This window comes from Crocuta crocuta, unplaced genomic scaffold (assembly GCF_008692635.1).
Source record: "Crocuta crocuta isolate KB4526 unplaced genomic scaffold, BGI_CrCroc_1.0 scaffold479, whole genome shotgun sequence".
Lineage (NCBI taxonomy): Eukaryota > Metazoa > Chordata > Mammalia > Carnivora > Hyaenidae > Crocuta > Crocuta crocuta.
In genome coordinates this window covers 4,602,028-4,628,197 of record NW_027531875.1, presented here as the reverse complement: position 1 = coordinate 4,628,197, position 26,170 = coordinate 4,602,028, and the positions used below count along the sequence as shown (strand labels likewise).

At 34.6% G+C, this 26,170-nt stretch overlaps 1 non-coding gene across 1 annotated transcript; it reads right to left on the bottom strand.

Moving 5' to 3' along the window:
• Positions 1-23,674: 23,674 nt before the first annotated feature.
• On the bottom strand, positions 23,675-23,781 carry LOC144239005 (U6 spliceosomal RNA). Its single transcript, XR_013337283.1, has one exon. It is a non-coding gene; the product is annotated as a U6 spliceosomal RNA (small nuclear RNA).
• Between the last annotated feature and the right edge of the window lie 2,389 nt (positions 23,782-26,170).

Here is a 26,170-nt window from a genome sequence, read left to right as displayed (position 1 = left end):
TTAACACTGTTTTTGTAAAACCCCAATATAAACATATCAAAAATAGTTCTATAGTTATTATTTAAGTAGTCATTCCTGTTATTACATCTTCATACACTATTTCCAAAGTGACTATTTCAATTATCATCTTGCCTGCCACTATTTATTTTAGAATCATGTTTACTTCAGTAAACGGTGACTTTCCTGGACAACACAGATTCTATAGACCAAAGCCATTCAAAATATATTCTTTTGTTACAAAAATTTCTCTTTCAAAAGTTTTTAGGATTATTACATGATGAAATTGTTTCCAAAATATCAGCCTAAATATAAATCTAAATATGCAGTATTTGAAAATGTGGCTAAATGCATATCTATATCCATAGCATCAATATGCATATGTGCACACACATGCATGCATACACACACACACACACACACACACACACACACACTGCATTTACCCAAAATATAACAGTATCATAAATCACTATTGCTCTTTAGCCTATAAAATAAACAGAATATGCCAGAATATTTATTTATTACTTTAAAATGATAAATTGTAGCCTTTATCAATGATTCTTAAAACATTTAGTCTTTTAAAATTTATGTTGAGAGAGAGAGAAAGAGATTGGGGGAGAGGCAGAGAGAGAGAATCCCACAGGTTCTGTGGCTGTCAGTGCAGAGTCTAACATGGGGCTTGAACTCATGAACCATGAGATCATGACCTAAGCTGAAATCAAGAGTTGGATGCTTAACTGACTGAGCCACCCAACTCCCCTGATTCTTATGACATTTGAACATCACTCTGACTAGGGACATATTATGAATATTAAAGTGACATATACTAAAGATTGGCTCCCAAAACACTCTTCTCATTACCCTTCCCCAAATAATGAGACTTGAAAGTGAAATATATATGCAAATTATGAATCTCCCTGCAGATAGATTTGTCCTTATTATATATTTCTCTTCTATGAGATATAATCACAGTCTCATTTACTACATTCTATACAGATCACATGTAAACACTTTGTCATTGGGAGTCATCAGCATTTCCAATTTCTTAACACACTCACCTATACAGCCTAAGGGAACAGTACCAGAATTTAGAAAGATTAAGTATCTCTGTCATTTTAGGTAGTAATATTTTAGTTGGGAAGTAATGGCAAGCATTATCTCACCTGTTTAGCCTTATAAAAGCATATCTTCACCAAGCTTTATTCTTTCCATTCTAAATTGCCCTTCAAAAGTAGAGTTGGCTTATCTCCATGTAAGAATAACTATAAATATATATTCTCCATTTTCTATTCTGCTGCTACCTTAGAGTTCTTAACTTTTTAGTTATTTATCAGATTTTCTGCTTCGTGTTTCTCTAATTGGAGTGGCATTAATGTTATTGAACATTTTGTGTTTCTCTGCCTATCCTATTTATAGTTTGTTATTTACTACCAAACTTCTTTAGAAAATGGGTATTTCCAGTGGCTCTCACACTTTGATTTATAGGATACTGTCCCACCCACTTTATTCACCATTTTTACATCTTTTAAAATTGCCTTTGCAATCCACTATTGTATTACTATTCTCAAACTGTACTACCTATCATCAGTGACAACATTTTGGCTTTGCAATTCATATCACTGTTAGCTATCTCTTTTCTCTCTATAGCATTCATGGAGGTGCATTAGTCAGATCTCCCTTGAAGGGAAAGTTTTGTGAGAAGTGTACCTGTCTTACATTTAGATTTACTCCATCATTCACACTCTGGCTGCACTTCCTCCAGACTGTTACTGACCAAAGGCTGAGACACATCTTGCCAAATTAGACTCCACTGTGGGCAATCTCTGCTTAAGCCATTTGCCCAGATCACGTTTACTCAAAACTGCACTGGATCAGAGTCTCTTGCTAGCCAGTCCTCATTCCCTCCTCATCTCCTGTCACAAGGATCAGGCAGGCATTGTGGACCAAAGTCTCTCCCAGTCTGCTCCTATTTATCCTTATTATAATGTCCTTTACTGAAAAGTCACGAAGAACACACCAGCAGTTGGGAATGTGGGTTATTATTCATTCTAGTGAGGGACAAATCATACCATAGGGAACTGTGGAATGTCACAGTTGAAGGGTTTTAGAAAGTACCTGTTACAGGTTCTAGAGTTTCTTAGTTGACTTAAGGGAAGATGTAATTGTGTTTTAACTCTTTATTGGATATTGTCAAGAAATAGGGGTAATTTTATTATTGTTTATTTTAGTAAATTAGGTATATAGGAAGGGCAGACTAGTGAAAGGATAAAGCTATAATAAGTAAAGAAGCAACAGTCATTCAGACTAACTGAAAGGCAGAGATTAAAGGAAAAAAAAAACCCTTGTGGAAATAGAAAATCTAAATAGACCAATTACAAGTAATGAATCTGAAGCAGTAATTTAAAAACTCTTCAAACACAAAAGCTTAAGAGCAGACAGCTTCATACATTAATTCTACCAAATATTTAAATGAGTTAACACTTATCTTTATATGAAATGATTTTTAAAACAATTGATGAGGAAAGAAACCTTCAAAACTCATTTTATAAGGACAATATTACCCTAATACCAAAACCAAATCAAAGATACCACACACACATACACATACACACAAGCAAACACACACACACATACAAAATTGCAAGCCAATATCCCTGATGAACAGACATGCAAAAATTTCAACAAATTATTAGCAAACCAAATTCAGCAATACATTAAAAGTATCATATATCATGATCACAAATGGAATTCATTCCATGGATAGATCCAATCAATGTATATGATCCACAAAATTATAAAAGAAACCAACTAAGGATAAAAATAATGATTATCTCAACAGATTCCAAAAAACCCACATTTGACAAAATTCAACATTCATTCATGATTAAAACTGTCAGCAAAATAGGTATACAGGAATATCCCCCAACATAATTAAGTCCATATATGACAAAACCACAGCTAACATCATACTCCATTGTGAAGATCTGAAACTTTTTCTCTAATATCAAGAACAAGATAGGCATGCCTATTCTTACTACTTTTATTCTGCATATTATTGGAAGTTCTAACAATAGAAGTTAGGAAATAAAGGCATCCATATTGGAAAGGAAAAGTAAAATTGTCACTCTTCACAGATGACATGTTACTATACACAGGAACCCCTAAACATTCCATCAAAACACTATCAGAATAAATGAATTCAGTAAAGTCACAGAATAAAAAACTAATATACAGAAGTGATTTGCACTCCTATGTGTTAATAAAGGGTTATCAAAAAGATCAATTAAGAAAATAATCACATTTATAATAGCATCAAAAATAATAAATACTGGGGCACCTACTGCCTCAGTCAGTTAAGCATCTGACTTCAGCTCTTCACTTCATCATTCTGAACTCTTGTGCTGACAGCTCAGAGCTTGGATGCTGTCAGCACAGAGCTGACAGAGCTTTCCCTCTCGCTCTCTCCCTCTCCCGCTCATGCTCTTCTCTCTCTCTCTCTCTCTCAAAAATAAATGAACATAAAAAATAATTTTCACTCAGTCGGTTAAGTGTCTGACTATATAGCTTAGGTCATGATCTCACAGTTCATGGTTCAGGCCCTGCATAAGGCTCTGTGCTGATATCTTGGAGCCTAGAAAGTGCCTCATATTCTGTGACTCTCTCTTTGCCCCTTACCTGCTCACACTATGTCTCTCTCTCTCTCTCTCTCAAAAAATACATATTAAAATTTATTTGAATATAATTTAACTTTTAAAAAAGTAAAAGAATAAATACTTGGGTATAAACTTAACCAAGAAGGTGAAAGACCTAAACTTTGAAAACTATAAGACACTGGTTAAAAAAGAAAAAAAAATTGAAGGTGACACAAAAAAATGGAAAGAAATTTTCATGCACATGGATTGGAAGAATTAGTGTTAAAATGTCCATATTACTCAAAACAATCTATAGGTTAAATGACATACCTATCTGGGCACCTGGGTGGTTCAGTTGGTTAAGTGTCTGACTGTTGATTTTGGTTCAAGTCATGATCTCACAGTTCATGAGTTTGAGCCCCACATCAGACTCTGTGCTGAAAATGCAGAGCCTGCTTGAGATTCTCTCTCTCTCTCTCTCTCTCTCTTTCTCTCTCCCTCTCTCTCTGTCCCACCCCCCTCTAAAATAAATGATAAATAACTTTAAAAATAAAAAAAATAATAAATGGCATTCCTATCAAACTATCAATGACATTTTTCCAAGAACTAGAACAAAGAATCTTAAAATTTGTATGGAGTCACAAAAGACCCTGAATAGCCAAAGCAATCTTGAGAAAGAAGAATAAATCTGGGTGTATCAGGCTCTTTGGTTTCAAACTATATTAAAAAACTATAGCAATCAAATCAGTATGGTACTGGGATGAAAGGGATACATAGATCAATGAACAGACAGCCCAGAAATAAACCCATGCATATAGAGTCAACTAGTCTATGGAAAATGATGCAGGAATATAAAATGGGGAAAAGACAGTCTCTACAAATAAATGGTGTTGGGAAAATCTGGACAGCTACATGCAGAAGAATGAAACTTGAGCACTACTGTACCATACACAAAAATAAATTCAAAATGGATTAATTTTAAAAATTCTTAGAGAAAATAGAAGAAAAAGCCCTTTGACATTCTTGTTAGCAATTTTTTTGAGCCAGTTTCTTCAGGCAAGGGAAACAAAAGCCAAAATAAACAAATAGGATAACATCAAACTAAAAACCTTCACTAAGCAAAGCAAAAGTGAAAAGCAAGCTGTGGAATGGGAGAAGATATTTGCAAATGATACAGCCAAAAAGGGACTATGCAAAAATAGGTAATTTACGCAACTTAATATCAAAAAATTAAAGAACGTGATTAAAAACTGGGCAGAAGCCTAGAATAGACATTTCCCCAAAGAAGACAGACAGATGGTCACCAGGCACATGAAAGATGCCCAACATAAATAATTATCAAGGAAATGCAAATCAAAATCACTGTATCACTCATACTTGTCAAATTGGCTACTATCAAATATAATAATAATAATAATAATAATAATAATAATGTCTCCCCCATACAGGAAGACACTTAAGGCCTTTTCTCTACCAAATAATATGTGGCTCTCTCAGGAGCTAATTTCCTAAGTTCCAGGCCTAAAACAATGGTTACATAATCATAAGTTGGCTGGAGACATGTTAAATCTGAAAAGGGTGGCACGTAATTATACTCCAAAGGAAGTGCAAGATTTAGCTAGCATACCCCATTATGAGCCAGAGGGTATTCCTGAGATTCTATTTGAGAATTCAGTGATACTGGAATATAAAACCAGGTGAAAGTTAATTGGCATCAGGTGTTTTATTGGAATGGAAAATGATAATTTGAGGGTGCCTGGGTGGCTTGGTTTAGCAGCCAACTTTAGTTTAGGTCATGATCTCTAGGTTCGTGGTTTCAAGCCCTGTGCCAACAGCTCAGAGCCTGGAGCCCGCCTTGGATTCTGTGTCTCCCTCTCACTCTGCCCCTCCCCTACTTGTGCTCTGTCTCTCTCTCAAAAATAAATAAATATTAAAAAAAAAAAGAAAAGAAAAGAAAGTGATAGTTTGGCAAGGACCTTAAGGAATAGGGCAAACTTTCTGCTAGGGTTAAAATCTTAGAAAAATGGAGAAAGTAATGGCCAAAGTTAAGCAAAGTATAAATAGATGTTTAGGCTGCCTTGACAGATAGTAAGGATGTTATCAAAAAACTCAGGTAGGTGGGCCTGCTGACAGGATATGTTCAATGAAGCCATAAGACCTCCACAAGATGACGCTTCTTAGGAAGGCTAAAATGAACATACCATTTATCAAGACCATTAGGAATAAACTGGTGACAGTGACACATATATCAAAAAAATATTTGGTCATGACTCTCCATTTATGGCTTCCCCCTAAAAAATATAGGGCTACAGTTAAGTTTGAATTTCAGGTAAACGGTGAAATTTATTGAGTATAACTATGTCCTTAATAACATGGTATATAGTCCTTGGGGATTCTACTGTATACAGGGCTGATGGTGGCAGAGGAAGTCATAAAGCTGGCCCCATTATTGGTCATGTGTTGATGTGGTCCCAAAGTAATTGATGCACTAATTGCTAATCAACAGCGGCACTTAATGAATTGTCAGCAATCAGTTTGCAAAAAATACCAAAATATTAAGCCAGGTTAGTAGAGTAAGCAAGAGGTATTGACCTGCTGGCAGATATAAAGATGGTTAATAGAATATGGCATCCTAATAGAAAGTAACCACAAGATTTCTGCTATATAGCAATGTAAATGACAAGAAGATAAAAATAGAAAAGGAGGAAACTAACAGCAGTCATCCGAATAAAAAGTTATAATGTCTTGCTTGTTTCCCAGACGAGCCTGTTTTCTGGTCTGGACTCCATTAATAGAGGAGTTGACCAGTCATTTAATATAAGAAGCATGAAGCTCTATGAAAAGTATATACCATAATGATTTTACTAGTTCTTTAACAAAGAAACCTATTGCCATTTACTCAGGTGACAGAATGCTGAGGAAAGGAGAATGTACACTCATTTTGAAGACTATATATTGGACACAGAATTTGGCTTAACATTGATATTTGCTGAATCCCCTGTTAAAATAAAGTCTTATAATGGCCAGGTAATATATGCACACCTGGCCAAAATTTAGTAAATAGTGGGCCCATTGAGCCCTGGATCTCTACATAGTGGTCATTTTCCCAGTCCCTAAGGGTGTAATTGAGATTGATGTATTTAATAGTTGGAGTAATTCCCACATTTGGATCTTGGCTTATGGTATAAGTGTTGTAATAATGTGGTAAACCATACTGAAGTCTGTGAAACTGTACTTCTGCCCTGATCAAAAAAGTAAATCAAAATAATATAGCCTTTCAGTGGGGTGATGGGTGAATTAGGTACAGGACAGTAAGAGCACTTAATATGATGAACATTGAGTATTGAATTGCTGACTTATCAACAATATTCTTGAATTGTATTATTATATTGTATACCTAAAACTTATATAATTATATATTATATTAATTGTACCTGAATAAAATATTAAAAAATAATGATATTGCCTATTAGAGAAGTATCATATATTAGTGATCCCACTAAAAACCTAAAGAATCAAAAAGTCATAGTCTCAATCATAAATCTTTAAGAACTATTATAGAATGAGACTAGCTCAACAAAGCATTACCGTTATTGTAGGTTCTGTGCCAGATAATGGTATCAATGCTAAATTAACTAAATTGCATAATATAGCAAATCCTTCCTAGTAGAGAAGAGACCAATTCACTCTCAACTTTGGTCAATTGGCAAAAAGAGGAGGAATATGCCAAAATGAATGGGAAGGAATCACCTACTAAATTTCTAAATATTGTTTATCACTCATGTTTCAGCTGGAATGATTTACTAAAACCTTAAATTTAAAATTTGAGAACCCTAAGGCACACAGTAAGTCTTCACCTGTCCAACTTTTACAAGTCTGTATCAAATGCATAGAGGTAACACACAGAAGGCTGAGGAGGGCAAAAGAGCTGAGGACTATCACCCATGAGGCAGATGGGGCTTCCAAAAATGTCTATAACAAATTACCTCAAACTTGGGGATTTAAAACAACACATACTTATTATCTAATGGTTTCTGCAGTTCTAGAATCCAGGAATGGCTTATGTCAGCCATCTACAGATGACGTCACAAGGCCACAGTTAAAGCTTACTCCAGTTCTGGGATTTAATTAGAAGCTTGACCAAGAACCTACTTCCAAGGTTCTTTCAGCTGTTGGCATGTTTCACTCCCTTATAATCCCTGTAGGATTAATAGTGGATGATTTATTGAAAGCCTGCTGGTGCTAAGTGGATGAAACAGAGAATAAATGGCAGAGGGAGAGAGAGGTACTGAGTCCAGAGATAGGTGCTATATTTGTATGCAGTCATGTGCACATAATCACGTATATCATGTCACATTTGCTGCATCCACTGATTAGAAGAAATTACCAGTCCTGAATTACCAGTTACTGAATCAGAGGAAATTACATAAAGGCATGAATAGCAGGAGGTGGAGAGCATGGAGACCACCTTAAAATCTGTATCCTAAGGAAAAGATAGTGGCCTATTAAAGTATACTGTACAGGAGAGTTAAGAAAAATTCATTCAGTCATGATAGGTCAAATGTTTGATGCTGAACAAGGAGGGGAGAGAGATAGCCTGATGGCAAAAAGGTTGAGATGGGAAGTTGGGACTTAAAAGCAGAGAAAATTTCCAAAGTCACCTAGAAGTAGGTATCCTAACTCTAAAGGAGGAGGAACCATAAGATGCTTTAAGAAGGTGAAAACTTTGATTATTATAGAAAACGTAAAAAGATCACCTAAGCTTTTTTTGGTGCTTAGATCCCATGCCCTGATGAGGAGCAAGCTTGGATCTTGCCACTAAAACATTTGAAGCCAGTGTTGAACTGTTTCTAAATGAATTTGAAATGAAGCCCAGCCTCAGCTGAACAGCAGTCTCCAAATAGCAGTCACCCTAGAGCAGTCTGACAAAAGAATAGATGTTGCCTTCTCTGGAAATAAATATTTACTTCAGTCTCTTCTTAGCTTTTATACACTATTTTAGAAATAATTTTTTTTTTTTTTTGGATTTTAACATGGGTTAACTCTTTATTGGTAATAGGAACATAGGGACATTAAAATAACTATAATAAATGTGTTAAATGACACATTATGTAGAAAATATTGAGCATACACATGAAAAAATGGAAAATTTCTACAAGGAGAAATTATTTAAAATATAGAATAAAATATAAATGATAGAAATTTGAAAAAATTATCAAAAATTTAAAAAGCGTTGGACATACCTAGCAACATGATGGAATCAGCAGAACAAAGGATTGCCACACTTGAAGATAGTTTCTACTGACCTCATTGCAAAATTAAAAGTGAAAAAAAATTGAAAACAAAATGAAAAAGAAGGTCAGATATCTGTCAGACAAAATCAAATTATTATAAATGTTATTGGAGTCTCCAAAAAAGAGAAATAATGGATGAGAAGAAATGTTTGAAGATGTATGAGAATTTTCTAAAAAACTAGTGAAGGACTACAGATGCTAGAAATCTCAAGGAATATAAAAAATGTACAGCTAGGCATATTGTAGATTAATGTTATAAACATCACATTAATATTAAGGGATGTTAAGGGAAAGTTACTAAAAGCCACACAAGGAAATGTCATATTTCAAAAAGGGGAAAAGACTAAAAATGACAGCTGACTTCTCATGACAAATTAACAATGCAGGAGAAAGATATGTTTAAAATGCTGAATGAAAAATAAAAAAACAACAACAAAAACCAAAACAACCTAGAATTATATACCCAGTGAAAATATCCTTCAATACTGAAGGGGAAATAAAATCATTTTCTGACATACTCTGAGAGATTGCATTTCTAACAGATACACACTTTAAGAAATGCTAAATTCTTCAAGTTAATGGGAAGTAATAAAAGAAGCCTATATCCACACAGAGTATGTCTTAAATTTGTTCATAGAACTACTATAACAAAATACCACAGAGTGGCCCATAAACAACAGAAATTCCTCACAGTTCTGGAGACTGGGAAGTTAGTAATCAAGGTATCAGCATGGTAACCTCCTGGTAGAGACCCCTTACATGTTGATAATTAGTGATTGTTTGCTGTGTTCTCACATAGTGGAAGGGACTGGGGTCTCTCTGGAACCTCTTTCATATAATCACTAATCCCATTCATGAGGGCTTCACTCTCATGACCTAAGCACCTTCCTTCCAAAGGCCTCACTCCCTAATGCTAGGTGATAGTTGAGTAAAAGGAGTAAAAATAACAACAGAAAAGGATATGTTCATTATTATGTAATTATTATATGTATGCATATATACTTAATTACATACAATGCCTATAATATATATAATTAGTAATCTACATAATTATAACGCACATATATGTATGTTTGTAATTAGCTTTCTATCATTGTGTAATACATTATCAGCCCTCTAAACAATATATATTTATTATCTTCATAGTTGTGAAGGTCAGAAACTTGGTAGGTAGTGTATAGATCTGCTCAGTGTCACATTTGGCTAAAATAAAGTTATCATCATGACTTCAGTTATCTTCTATGCTTGGGATCCACTTTTTTTTTTTTAATATTTTTATTTATTTCTAGGAGAGAGAGAGAGAGACAGCGTGAGCAGGGAAGGGTCAGAGAGAGAGGGAGACACAGACTCTGAAATAGGCTCTAGGCTCTGAACTGGCAGTCAGCACAGAGCCCGACCCGGGGCTTGAACCCACCAACCTCGAGATCATGACCTAAGCGAAAGTCGGAAGCTTAACCGACTAAGCCACCCAGGCGCCCCGGGATCCACTTTTAAGTGCACTGATTGATGCCAGATTTTTTTTCTTCTCTTGCTTTCCACAATGCTCCTCCATCTTCAAGCCAACAATGAAAGGTCACATTCTTGTGCTTCTAATCGCTCTAACTCACTTTTTGTTAGTCATCTTCTGGTATTCTGGGCTCATGTGGCTACACTGAACCCACTTGGATAACCCAGTGGGATAATCCACTTGGATATTTTAAAATCAAGTGATTAATTGATCACTTGTCCACAATGTCACTATTTTTCCATTTAATGAAACTTTTTCTTGTGCATAACACCAGGAGGCAAAGGCCACGGAGCCATTAATTCTTCTATACATTCAGTGGATATACTATTAACTAATCAATTATTTTAAAATAAATTTATACATACTGTGAGATATATAGTACATGCAGAAGTAAAATATATGACATCAAGAGTACAAAGTATGAGAGAAGAATAAATGGAACTATACAATTATAAGTTTCTTATATTGTTCATGAAATAGCGTAATGTTATTTGAACACATAATCTAGTAAGATATTTTGTATTCTTAGAATAACTATAAAGAGAAACAAATCTAAGAAGTCCTCATGTTGGGAGAGTAGGATGAAATAATTTGATTTTACTTTGGAAAGGATTTCCCAGAAAGCTAAGAGCATTAGCCCTTAGATATTTTACCAAAGTAGCAGGTCTCTAATCTTTAGTTTCCACCCCATAAACTGCATGTCTTACCCAGGCCTCTAATACACTAGCCACTTGGCTCATCCACTCTTTTATTTGTATGATATCATCAATTCAATGTACTGGTGATATTCCATGTAATGTCCAAAGAGCCTAGATCTCTTTGGATGATATGCAAGAGAGTAAGGGAATCAATATAGCCCTGGGGAAACTGTAACTCTATACCATTATTTCTTCTAAGTGAATGTGAACTCATTCTGATTCTCTCTCCTAACAGAGATATAATTTTTGTTTTTAATTATACATCTAGTGGTTAGAGAAATAACCTCTAAGTGGGTCTGTGGACTGACCAGTCCACTTAGTCTGAACTCAATTTAATACCTTCCTTTACATTCCAAATCTTTAAGGGGTAAGGGGATAATTATCAAGAGCTATGAAGTATCTGAAATTTTCTGTTTGCAAGCCAACAAGTCAACCTGTCACAAGTGCATGTATGCTAGCAGAACATGAAACTCAGATCAGAGACAAAGGCAAAGTGTTTTTTTACTCCTCGAAGAGAAAGAATCTTGAGTGTTATGTTTGCATTAGTTCTCCCTGCTCTCTAAGTCCCATCAGGGTTCACGTGGAGTGATCCAGCAGAATATTGCACAAAGAGTGAATTTGCCTCAAAACTGAGCTTTCAAAATCCAAATCTAAGATGAGAGAGAGCTTTTAGAAAATTTGCTCAAATACCTTCCCAGAGGGAGACATTGTTTTTATCATCAAAGCCAAACAATATGACCTCTGCCCTGGAAGGGGACACTAAGTCTATCTTCTAAGGCTGTCTGCGATACAAACATTATTTGGAAACCTATTGCAGAACAAAAATTGACTCAATATATGTAAAATTTGAGAGGACCATGGAGAATTGTCTACCAACATCATGATGCCACATTCAGGTCTCCAGAAATACATGTCAAATTGAACATTGTGTGTGACCAGCAATCTTTAAAGTATTAAGATACTCCCCTATTTTTCCTTTCAGTGCAGTTATTGGAGTAATTGTTTTCATTTCCTTTGGAAAAGCCACCAATGAACTGCCAAGATGCTGGTCTCTCCCACTTAATCAGTGTATCCTTTATCATTTTGGCAAATGGAATGACCTCCAAGCCTTCCCATGGAAGATGACCATCTGGTGAGCTTTGGAGAATGGGTGGTGCATTCACTTTAACATACTCATTACAGGGATTATCCACCTCAGTATAGATCACTGCTTTTGTTATGATTCCGCTAGCTAAGATTGTAGCAGGTTTGCATTATCTCCAGGGGGAAGCAAATGTAATTGCTTTTTGTAAGATTAATATAGTTAATAGATGCCTTGCAAGACTAATCAAGAAGAGAGAAAACACTAATTAATAATTTCAATAATGAAAGAGTAGATACAGTAATTAAAATGATGCTAAAGACATACATGAACATTGCCAATAAATGTGAAAACTTCTATCAAACACAAAATTTTTCTCCAGAAACAAAAATAAAAAAAAAAAAAAACAACTTACCTAAACAAGCCCTAAACAAAATAAGAAAAATAAATACCTCTGTATCAATTAACATGGTTGAAAACTATTTAAAAAGCTATGAAGAGAATTCTAGGCCTAGATGGCTTCACTGGCAAATTTTATTAATACTTTAAAGACACAAATAAACATATGAACTACTCCAGAAAATCCAGCAGATTGGAACAATTCCCAAATTGTACTGTGAGGCCAATATAACCTGACATGAAAATCTGATAAAAATATGGTAAAAATAAAATCAGAGAGCAATTTCTTATCACCACACATGCAAAACTCTTTAACAAAATATTAGCAAATTGATTCCTATTATACAGAAAGCATGATCAAATGAAAGTTATCTCAAAAATGAAAAACTGATTTTACATTTGAAACACCATTTAATTAACTTCACTAACAACATAAAGAGATGTATATGATCATCTCAATAAATGCAGAGATAATGTTTGATAATATTCTACATGCATATATAATAAAAACTCTCAGCAGTTTAAGAATAAGAGCATACTTCCTCAGTCTGCTAAAGGAAGTCAAATAAAGAAAGAAATTTGTATTATTAACATATACAAGAAAGCATTAGATTGAGCAAAAGATAAAAAGCCAAACCATATTGACTCTGTTACTTTATTTGTATTAAACCCCAAAGTAAGCAAAACAATTCATGATAATATAATCAGAAAGTGGTTTCTTTAGTAGGTAGGGGTGCAGAGAAGGACTAGGGATTGACTGGAAATGTTTGGGAAATTACCATGGTGATGGAATTTTTCCATACTTGATTTTGGATAATGGTAAAAATATACAACCTCAAATCTCATCAAACTCACTTTATTATATATAAATTGTATTCATAAATATTGAAGAAAAATAGTAGGTTTGCTGGTAGTGTTTAATTTTTGTGGATGGATTCTGAACCACACCAACCAGATATAGAACTGTAGATTCCAGGGACACCCTCCTCAGGACATCAAGACTGTTCCTCTCTGCCCCTTCTTCAGACACCAAAGCCCCACTTATCACCTATATTTCTGGTCTACCAGCTATGGATTGAATGTTCCAATGACCCTCTTCAGAGGTCAATTAATCTACTAGAGCACCATACAAAACTTAAAGACACATTTTACTTACTGGATTACTGATTTATCATAGAAGGATGTAATAAGAATACCCAGATGGAAGAGGCACAAAGGGCAAGATATGGGGAAAGGGCAGGGGCTTCCATGCCCTCTCCAGGAGGCCCTCTCTCCCCTCTCATGTGTTCACCAATCTGGAATCTCTCTAAAGCCAGTCCTTTTGGGTTTTTATGTAGGTTTTATTACAAAGCCATGATTAAATCATTGACCATTAGAGACTGATTCAACTTTGAGCCCATGTCACCACCCTCTCCAGAAGTCCAGGTGTGGGACAGTACCTTCCAACCTTCTAATCACATGGTTGGTTGTCCTGGCAACCAGCCCCCCATCCTTAGGTGGGGTCTAAAAGTCACCTCATAAAATAACAAAAGGTACCTTTATAGTTGTAATCAGTTAGGGAATTCTAATGGCTTTATGAGCAATGTATTAGAAAANTATAACTCACAGAATCAAAGCAGTTTTTCAGAGGTTAGATAATTTCTTTGTTCAAATCTTCCAATTGATTTCCAACTCAGTAAAAATCAAATAATATTTTTTATTATGCCACATAAATTTCTTCATGATTTGTCCTTATCTGTATCTAACAATATATATCTTTCTGTTTTAACTTTGATATATTTTCAAGTTTTTGTTTAAATTCCAGTTAGTTAACATACAGTGTAATATTAGTTTCATGTATAGGATATAGAGGTTTATCTAACAGAGGTTACATATAATACCCAGTGCTTATCACAACAAGTGCCCTCCTTAAAATCCATCACACATTTAACCCATCCCCCTGTCAACCTCCCCTCTAGCAACCCTCAGTTTGTCCTCTTAGTTAAGAGTCTGTTTCCTGGTTTGCCTCAATTTCCACACCCCACCTCATGTTCATCTGTTTTCTTTCTTATGTTCCACATATGAGTGAAATAATATGGTATTTGTCATTCTCTGACTGACTTATTTTGCTCAGGATAAATCTCTCTAGCTGCATCCATATTGTTGCAAATAGAAATATTTCATTCTTTTTTTTATGGATGAGCAATATACCATCATATATATGCCACTTCTTTATCCATTCATCAGTGGATGGGATCTTTCCATAATTTGGCTATTTGATAATGCTGCTATAAATATCAGGGTGCACGTATTCCTTTGGATCAGTACATTTGTATCCTTTGGGTAAATACCTAGTAGTACAATTGCTGGATAGTAGGGTAGTTCTACTTTTAATTTTTTGAGGAACTTCCACACTGTTTTCCAGAGTGGCTGCATCACTTTGCATTTATACCAACAGTGTAAGAGGCTCTCCTTTCTCTTCATTCTCACCACCATGTTGTTACCTGAGTTGTTAACTGTAGTCATTCTGACAGGTGTGAGGTGATATCTGTCAACAAATGGTATTGAGAAAATTGGGTAGTAATATTCAAAAGAATGAAACCAGACCACTTTCTTATGCCATACACAAAAATTCAAAATGAATGAAAGACTTAAATATGAGACAGAAAACAATCAAAATCCTAGATGAGAACACAGTCAGTTACCTCTTTGACATTGGACATAGCAACTTCTTACTATACACAACTCTGGAGGCAAGAGAAACAAAACCAAAAATAAACTTTTTGGACATCATCAAGAGAAAGCACTTACACACAGTGAAGGAAACAACAAAACTAAAAGGCAATATTTGGAATGGCAGAAAAGTTTTGCAAATGACATATCTGATAAATGGTTAGTATCTAAAATCTATAAAGAACTTAACAAACTCAATACCCAAAAAACAAATAATCCAATTAAAAAATGGGCAGAAGACATGAATAGACATTTTTTTTCCAGAGAAGACATCCAGATGGCTAACAGACACATGAAAAGATGCTCTGCATCACTAATCATCAGTGAAATACAAGTCAAAACTACAATAAGACATAACTATTTGCTGTTTTTCCTGCTATCCACTTTGATTCAAAGTTCAATTCAGTCTCGGATCATCATATCATTTGTTGTTACTTCTCATAATTTACCATACTTCTTAATTTTTTTTTTCAAAATTGTTATTTATTTTTGACACAGAGAAAGAGAGCAGGAGAGAGGCAGAGAGAGAGGGAGATACAGAATGTGAAACAAACACCAGGCCCTGAGTTGTCAGTACAGAGCCCAACAAGGGGGTCAAACTCACGAACCATGAGATAATGACATGAGCCAAAGACGGATGCTTAACTGACTGAGCCAGCAGGCATCCCATACCACACTTCCTCTTTACTGAACACATTTCCAACCACACCCATCAGGTGAAAACCTATTGATCTTCATCACTCCGTTTAACTGTCTCATCTTATAAAGTATCCCTCCCTCAGAAGATTGGTTACTGCTTTCATTCGTGACCATTCTGATTATTGAGATCATTATTCTGCATATAACCTTGCTACCGTACTCATATTTATATGAGTATATACATATATATTATATACTTTCCCTTTGAGACACCAAGCTCTCCAGTAGCTACCATTTACTTAGTTCCTATTGTATATTCAGGAAGTGGACCTTTCACTCTAGATGAATATAAAGTAGATGCTAGTTCTATTTCAAGTTTATGGGTTGGAATACTACTCAGAGACTTACAGTGTTAAGGGGAAGAGTCAGGATTCTACTAAAAGTTTTTCAAATCCCAAAGCTCTAATTTGCATCATAGTGTAGTTTTCATAATACTAGTTAGAACCATATCATATCATTCACTTCAAATAGATGATAAATCTAAGCCTCAGATGTCAAAACTTGTCCATGTTCAGAGACAAGACTGGATTTAAACAAATTCTAGGACATCATACCCATTTCCTATTCCTTCAGAGATTTACAGATAAATGAACAGGTAAAGACTTTCACGACCATATGGGTTTATAAGCAAAGGAATAAAGGAGACTAAAAAATGAAGCTTAGGTATTGAGATTTTAAGCTTAGTAAATGAGTGACAGAAGCAGGTTTTTGGAGTAGAGGAGCCTATTAGGTTCTGTATGGCAGGTCTTATCTTAATTATTTTAAGTGTGAAATGATGATAAGGCTTTTAGAAAAAATTTTTAACTGAAAATTTGGAATAATTTCAATATAAACTCCAAAACTTTGCAACAAATGGTCACTGGGCTAACCTAATTTATAGAAAGTTTGGTTAATTTCTCACATTCTGACTCACGTCTGTTTGTTTGTTTTTTTCATTCACTTAACTTTGTGTGACTTCATGCTTATTAAAACAGATGACGGAGTAAGATAGAAGTGGGATCATGTTAGGTAAACTTAATGCTGTGTTACCACGTTCGAGTTTGTTTACTACTTAGTGCCTCCATTTCCTCATAATCTAGAAAAGGGATGATAATGGACTCAACCTCACAAGATTCGTGTGAAGATTTAATAATTCATACAAATCTCTTAGCAAAATGCCTAGTGCATAGTAGATTTCAGCAAAAGTTAACTATTATTACTATTGTAAGTTGTGCTTATAAGTAAAGCATTCCTATAATTATGTTGACTTATACATAATTATCTCTATTCCTTTTCATCATTAAAGCAAAATATAGTTGCATCTGTCTTTTGAACATTACACTAAACTCTGTTTTACTTTTATAAGGATGAGAATGAGAAATATATATATACTGTAGAGAAAAATTTCTAAATTCCAGGTTAATACTTGCTTTCCTTTTCTGTTTCAACAATAAATATATATAAATACAAAACAATTTGAAGGGGTTTTTTTTTTCATTATATATTTTTCAGTGGATAAAACCTGTGAGAGTGTGTGGGTGTACTGGGATGGGTGTGTGTTGGGGGTGATGTTTGGAGTGGTGTATATATTAGGGTGTGTGTGTGTTACAGTGGGATAAGAGAAGAATGTGGGGCAGACATTTCATTCTTTTATTGATAGAAAGATTATTTAGAAACAAAATGAAAGGAAGACATTTATATAGATTTATTTGGATACATAATTTTAAAAGATGATTATCTCAGACCCAAGCTTAATACCAAGTATATAATAGTTGTATAAATTGCCATTAATAGCTATTGCACATTTGAATATTCACGGTTGTAGAGGACACTAAACACCAGTGATAAATAACAAACATAATATGGAGAAGCCAGAAGAAATCTTCACAGTCATGACCACTTGAATGTCCAACTGGTATCTAAATAGGTACAAAATAAATATATATATTTTTAATCTACCCTCAACATGATTCTGATGCAATTTGATATTTCTCAGTAAATAGAAATCCATTCTTTCAGCTTCCTAGGCCCAATTTTTCCAGTCATTTTCACTTATCTCATATTTCCCATCCAAATCCATCAGCAAATCCTATCAAATCTACCTTGAAAATAATCCAGAGTCCAGCTGTTTCTCATAACCATCACAACAACCCCACTCTATAAGACCCTGGCAGCCCTAAGTCAGGGCATTGCAATAGTTCCCAAACTGGTTTTCCTGCTTTCATCCTTGCCTCAATGGTCTGTTCTCCATCCAGTAACCAGAAAGGTCAGATATACTGCATTTATGTTAACAGCAATCGGGCAGTTTCTCCATTCACACACATTCACTTAAGTTTTTTATTTTTTAAATTTTTTAATGTTTATTTATTTTTGAGAGAGAGAGAGAGAGAGACACGGAGACAGAACATGAGTGGGGGTGGGGGAGAGGGCAAGGGAGGCACAGAATCTGAAACAGGCTCCAGGCTCTGAACTGTCAGCACAGAGCCCCACCTGGGGCTTGAACTCATGAACTGTGAGATTACAACCTGATCTGAAGTTGGAGGCTTAACCAACTGAGCCACCCAGGTGCCCCTAAGCCGAAGTTTTTAAATGACCTACAAGACAACCAACTATGACACTGGCTTCATTTTTTATCACTTTCTCTTTAACACTGATGCTTTCACAGTGTTCTCTCATTATCTTTATCATTATGCCAATTTCTGCTTTAGGGGCTATCAGTTGCTACCTCTTGACCTGGATATTTTCTCCTGGATGTCTACAGTGGTTGCCCACACTTCATTTAGGTATCTGCTAAACTGTCACTTCCATAAAGAGTCCTTTCCTATTAAGCATATATAAAATAGCCTTTACATCACTTGTGATCCAACTAACTTTGCTCTGTTTTTCCCTAAAATTCCTATTGCTACCTGATATGTAGTAATTTATGCCTAGAGCCTTTCTTTTGTCCCTACTAAATAGTATTCAATACGGTAGTTTCCTCAGGGACAGGACTTTGTTTATTTGCAATGCCAGCAACTCAAGAACCATAAATGGTATTTTGTAGGCACTCAGTATTTTTTTATTTAAAAAAATCATTGTGAATGAGTTATATAAAAATAGTGGCTATATGGAAAAACACAAGTAAACTTAAGAAAAAAAGCATAACTGAAGCATTCTAAGTATAATTTGACATTTAAGAAAGATATGGAAGGTTTTTAAATTATTCCTTAAAAAATTAATGTACTTAATATTTTGCTTATAACATGAAATTTAACATTAAAAAAGAATAAAAACAATATCAACTTTTTCTGACTATTGATAAAATTATGTTTTTTCCATTAAAAAAGTTTATAATACTGAACTATGTGTTGTATTCTTCATAAAAGATACATGTAGACTATGGTACTAGTTCAGAGAAGGGAACAGTCACAGTGATTTTCAAAATATGGTGAGCGGAAACTCTATACTAAAAATTTTTTTATTTAGTGCAAATGCATATTTATATTTAGGTTTGCATTATTCTCTTCCCACTGAGAACATTAACTAAAACCACCAAGAGAAATTTTGGTTGCCTATGACGATGGGTATTTCTGTCTAATTCAATAAGGAAGAAATGTGGACTTGGGGGAAACTTTATTAAATTGTTCTTGGAATATATTTCATTTATTTGTGATAAATATATCATCTCCAGAACTAGATTAGAAATCAATTTACCTTGCTGCATCTAGCAGCACATAGCTAAAAAATGGCTAAAGCTATATGATTCTTTTTTGGGTAGAAATTCTGGGTAAACAAGCAATGTGAGATGTTAATTTTAAATAACATATCTCCCTATATTAAATGTATACTTGATCTTCCCTTAATAAAAATGACAAATCAAATAAACAGAATTAACAAATGTTTTAAAACAAAAATGGAAAAAAACTATTCTCTATATGCTTGATACATATAACAAAATGGATATGACTGGTGAAATAATAGTAAAATAAGCAAGATTGAAAAGTACATTATGGTATAATGTTCTTAAGTTAAAAAATGACTAACACTAAATAATATAATCTGATGAAAATAGAAGGAAAAGCAAAGTAATAAAATAGTGGTTATTTGGGTATGGTGGGGGATGCAGGCAAGTGATAAGGATGTAGCATCTAGGTGAACAAAAGCGGGGCACGTGGGTGGCTTAGTTGGTGAAGCAGCCAAATTTGGCTCAGGTCATGATCTCGTGGTTTGTGAGTTCAAGCTCCACTTTGGGCTCTGGGCTGACAGCTCAGAGACTGAAGTCTGCTTCAGATCTGTGTCTCTCTCTCTGCCCTACCCTCCTCATGCTCTGTCTCTCAAAAATAGATGTTAAAAATTTTTTAAAAAATAAGTGCACAAAAGCTATTACAAATTAATAGTTCTTATATAAGGAAAAAGATTCTGATACTCTCACTGAAAATGTTTGTCAAAATGTCTCTCTTATGAGATGAAACAGTAATTGATTGATATAACTTAAATTGTGCCTTAAATGAAAAAAAAGTCTAATTTTTGAATGTATCAATTAGCATTCTCAAAATTATAAAATAGAACCTAATTTTAGGATATTAAAAGAGAATTACTTTAGATATGATACAGTATTTATCTTAGACACTGAAAACCAACTACTGCCAAGCATCTTATTCACTATGAAGCATAGTTCCTTAAAAAGAACAAAAACACCAACAGCAAGAAATTCTAAAACAACAACAAAATGTATCCAGCTGTATATGAAGATATTTGCAGATTATCTGCTTTTTATTGACAACTATTTATTTGCTTTATGCCTATTCTGGAAGGTTTGAAACTACAAACTTCCTTACAATGAATCTTAATCAATAAATTAAAGGTAAGATATTAAGCAATGATTTCTAATAAAAAATTCATGATTTCCCCTTTTTAATTCTATTTTGATACCTTACTTTTAAAAGGAAAGGGTTACCATTTCTTCTGTTGATTTGGGGTAAAATTCCACAGTGCCTGTAGCTGCTTTCTGCTGCTAGGAATTTTCCCTAAGATCTCATTTTCAATGTAGGTTACTTGTATGATATGAAATATTCTTAATGCATCAAGCAATTTGTCTGAAATCTTCTCTAATGGCTCCTAATTATTTTCTCCTATATTCGACTTGGTGGGTGGGATGAAATAGATAACTAAAAATAAGCATGTTTATGACAGTATTTTATTGACTTACTTAAATATATGTAAAAAATCTCACATGCTTTAAGTCCTTAAAATGCACCAGAAATTGTTGTGAACAATTTGTACATATTAACTCTTAAATGCTAACTTCCTCTGAGCTAAACAAGTGTTGCCTCCATGCAAAGAAGAAAACAAGTCACAGATAAGTAAACTGTGCAAGGTCACATAGCTAGGCAGAAGTGGATCTGAAATGTGTAGTTTGGTTTAATTGCAGACCCTGTGGTCTTAACCATTAGGCTTTAATATATCAAGGTTTGTTAAACTATTATCACCTGAAGAATTAAGTATCTAGCAATGTGAGCACAACTAAACACATGACTGAGGGAAACAAATGTTCTAATGTTTAGTGCACTATTAAGTAGCTAAAAGAAAATCAATATGGCTATCTGGCTTTTATATACATATGTTTATTAAATAATGGCATATTTAAAATAATTGTGCTTTATAGTCATAAAAAGCTCCAGTCTTTTTAAAATTTCTTTTATGTTAGTTTAGAGAGACAGAGAGCAAGTGTGGGAGAGGGGTCAAGAGAGACAGAGAATCCCAAGCAGGCTCCATGCTGGGCATGGATCCCATGACCCTGGGATTAGGACCTGAGCTGAAACCAAGAGTCAGAACCTCACCTGACTGAACCACCTCAGGCCCCATCCCCACCCCTAATCTCTAGTCTTTAAATGCCTAAACTTTGCAAGCACCAAACCAATAGTATACTTTGATCTGTGATGAACTCTGTTATTATGCTCCTTTGTGAACAATTGAAATGGATTTGGAATTTTAAACTGATTATGCTCACATACTGTAGGTTAAGTCAATATCAGTGAAGAAACTTGGGCTTCTTATAATATAGCTACATTAAAAATGTTGGGAAAAAAGAAAATTGAGTCATTTGATTTTGGGTTCTGACTAGTGCCCTACCAAAAAATAGAAATGTTCTTATTTTTATTCAGCCATCCATGTATACTTCTCATTCCCAATACCTATGTTTCTGAGCCTATGAAACACAATAATAACAACAACAAAATCATTTATTTTATGTCATATAAGAGGGATAGGAAGGTGTGAGAAGGAAAACTCACACTGTTCCAACCTCAGAGTTTTCAGAATCCAGAGAACTCAATCTTAGGTTTGCATATATTCAGTTTGAAAGAATAATCACATAGATTTTAGGTGCTAGATCAGAAGTCAGCAAACTGCAGTCCAAACGCCTCATGTGACCTTCTGATTGTTTTCATGTTGAACTAAGAAAGTATTTTTTACGCTCAACATTGAAAAAATCAAAAGAGTTGTGTTGTCTGATGCATGAATATTATAGGAAATCAAAATTTAGTGGCTCTATATAAGGCTTGTTTTTTTTTTTTTTTTCCAAACACTCAGCACATTCGTTCCTTTATGTATTGCCTATGGCTGTTTTTGCAATACATGTACATATTTCAGATGTTATGAAAGATGGTATAAATTGCAAAGACTAAAATATTTGCTATCTTTATAGAAAGGTTTGTTGCTTCTCACAAATACTACCCTTATGAAACGTTAACTGGGGAATCATCTTGCCATGGGAATGAAGCTAATCTCCATTCCTCTGAGGTGAAGCTTTTCTGAATAACTCAGTTAACTCCACTTCATTAGATATGCCCATTTTGAACACTGGCGGTGATTGATTATTACAATCTTTATTTATAATACTGTGTTTCTGTTGTCAAATATATAGTATTTTTAGCATATATGCAATATTATACTATGTAATCATGGTGTTAGTTTGAAAAAAACTAAAAGTAATTCTTATCCACAAATACTAGCACTTTTAAATAGAAATAAGTAATTTATAATCTATTTGTTAAACCATGGACTATGTCTTTGGATGTAATTTTTAAAAAATTCTAATGTTAGAATAAATAAAAGTTGGGAATAAAGCTAATCCTGGGGCATTTAAGTATATCTCACATTTCCCAAGAGTAGTTTTTCCCCCCTGATTATATTTTGGGGGACTCTCTTGTCTTGTTTTCTTAGAGAAGCTTAATTTTCTTGAAGCTCACAATATTAAAATTTAAATTCATATTGATGACCTAGATTAAAACAAAATAAAACAATGGTTATCCAAGGTAAACTGTTCTACCATATAAATGAGAACTCTATAGATTCTACACTATTAGAACAAAACTCTCCCTCAAGACTTAATTTTCCATCAGAAAATGTTCTGTATTGGCTATATGAAAACTTCACTACTTCTAAAGTTAAGGTACACATCTAATAAAGAATGGTATAATCTCTTCATACATTAGTATGAATAAACTTTTTCACTGACTTTCATTGTATGATGCAATTTGGCTAGTAAAATTAATAATACACTGTCTATTCAATTGTTAAAGAGTTCTCAGGTAGCCTTAATCATATTCTCTCACTATATTTATTTCATTATTTTCCACAAAGTTTTCTTTTACTGAAAAGATCATTCACAAAATGCCATATCCATAGATAAAACAAATATGGAATGCTTTGTGTATTTGCGTGTCATTCTTATACAGGGGCCATGCTAATCTTCTCTGTATCGTTGTGATTTTAATATATGTGCTACAGAAATAAGCACTCTATTTTTTATTTCTTTTTTTAAAAGTTTATTTATTCATTTTGAGAGATACAGAGACAGCACTAGTGGGGGAGGGGCAGAGAAGAGAATCCTAAGCAGGGACCAGGTGGCCAGCACAGAGCCCAATGCGGGGCTCAAATCAACGAAGCTGAGAGATCATGACCTGAGCAGAGACCAAGAGTAGGACTCTCAACCGACTGAGCCACCCAGGCACCCTCATATTTTTTATTTTTAATGATTTCATTTATACCCACAGTTTCCTTATAACTTATATATTACCTTAGCTCTTCAAAAGCTACATTGACAGCTTCAAATTCCATCTTGAGCATCAAACTCGTGTCCCCCAGTGTCCGCTGAATATTCCTCTGCAAGTTTCTTGAGCAACTTAATCTCATAATGTTCAAATCTGAATTCATTTAGCTTTCCCTTTCTTCTCCAAATTAACTTCATGTTGAGTATTCCTAATTTCAGTGAATGGTATCAGTGTCCTATCACTTTTTTGAAGCTAAAATATCAACATTACTCTCGACCTTTTCCTTACACTTTCTCCTCATTGCCATGCCTTTCCTATCTCTGCACACTGAAACAACTGGAGATCGCCAACGCTGGCTCCTAAGTATCTCCTTCTTTAAGTACTAAAAACTCTTTTCTGTTTATTTCAACAGTCACATTCTCAGTTTGATTCATCATCTCTTATGCTCTTGATGTTTATGTTCGTCTCTTTACTAGATTCCTTGCCTAAATTCATTCTCAAACTATCCATCTTCCATAATGCTTGCACAAATGACTAGATAAATCAGCTTCATTTTTTTAAAACAAGTTTTCTTTAAATAATTCAGTACACATTGCCCAAATTAAGTCCAAATATTGTTATGACATAAGGAGCTCTGAGTCTTCAACCTATATCTTCAAAAATGGATGTATTCTTACTTAATTGTATCCTATAATTCAGCCTTGCTGAATTAGGGTCATTTCCCAGCACACGTTAATTTCTTCCTTGTACTTATGGGCTTTTTACCTTTGGATAAAAAGCCCTATCGAGTTTTTCCTCTTGACTTTCTACCTGACTAATTCCTGCTGGATCTTGAAAACCCAGTTTAATTGTAATATCATCTTAAAAGTTTTTCTAGTGTTGTCAGTGAAAATGGCAGAGTAAAGAAATCCAAAAGTTCATCCTTCCATAAAGGCAACAAAATCTTATAAAAACTGTCAGAATCAACCTTTTCGGAATTCTGGAAACAGACCAAAAGCTTGCAACAACAAAGGCAAGACTTAAGTAAGAAAAGTCATCTGAATCTTAGTAAGAACAAAGAGCTTGGTGGTATTTTAACTTACCCTGTTCTCATTTCACAGTCCCCAGTTAATCCATAACCCTTATACAGGTACCAGTACCAGAGGACAGAAAAGAACTCATTCCCAAAGAATTGTGGCTATTCATTTGGACCTGTCTAATGGCTCTCTGAAAGACCAGCTGAGAGGGTTTGCCTTTATCTTGCCTAACTTTGGAACTCTACAGGTGCTAAGGCAGATTTCTGGAGCATTTGCCAAAAACATTTATAGGGAGATGTGTATATATCTGAAACAATGGATAACATTTGGAGAAAAATCACTCACTAATCGAGGAGCATGGGAGAAAAGACTAGGGAATGAGATGCTTTAGGGAAACACGTGTTTTCAAAAGCTTCAACATATTCCTGGGAGTCTTGAAAGTCATGTGAATTTCCAGAGAAGGGCACATGCTCAAGAAAGGATAAAGAAGGCCCTAAGCTCACTCTGACTGACCTTCAGGATCTACACATGGAGGAAGTAAAGGCTAAGGCAGAGTTGTAAACTGCTTAGCCGGGGGTTTAAGACAGGCCCAGCATACATACACGCCACTGAAAAAGACTGGGGGAGTTTATCGTTTTCAGGTGTTTAAGCAAATTGTGTCCATTCTCTAGCTCATCACCAACTAACAGAAATATTAGTGGCCACACATGACAGAGAATAGGGACTTTACAAATTAGTTCAGAAAAGTTACCAAATCAACAAACAATAGCAACAACAAGGAACAACAACAAAGCCTGGGGTATGGGGTAATCTGATTTCCAGAGTTGCCAAATTATTATATTAAAAACATTCAGTTTTCAACAAAAATATGATGCATACAACTAATATGATCACATATGGCCCATGAACAGGAAAGGGGAAATTCAATAAATAGAAACTGCCCCTAAGTAAGCCTATATTTGAACTTACTAGTTGAAGACTAATCTACTTGTATATTTCTATTTATAGGAAATGTCCAGAATTGGCAAATCCATTAAGACAAAATAGATTATTGGTTTCTAGAGGAATTAGAGGGGAAAATAAGGAGTGACTCCTTAAAATGGGTATGGGGGCTCTTTTT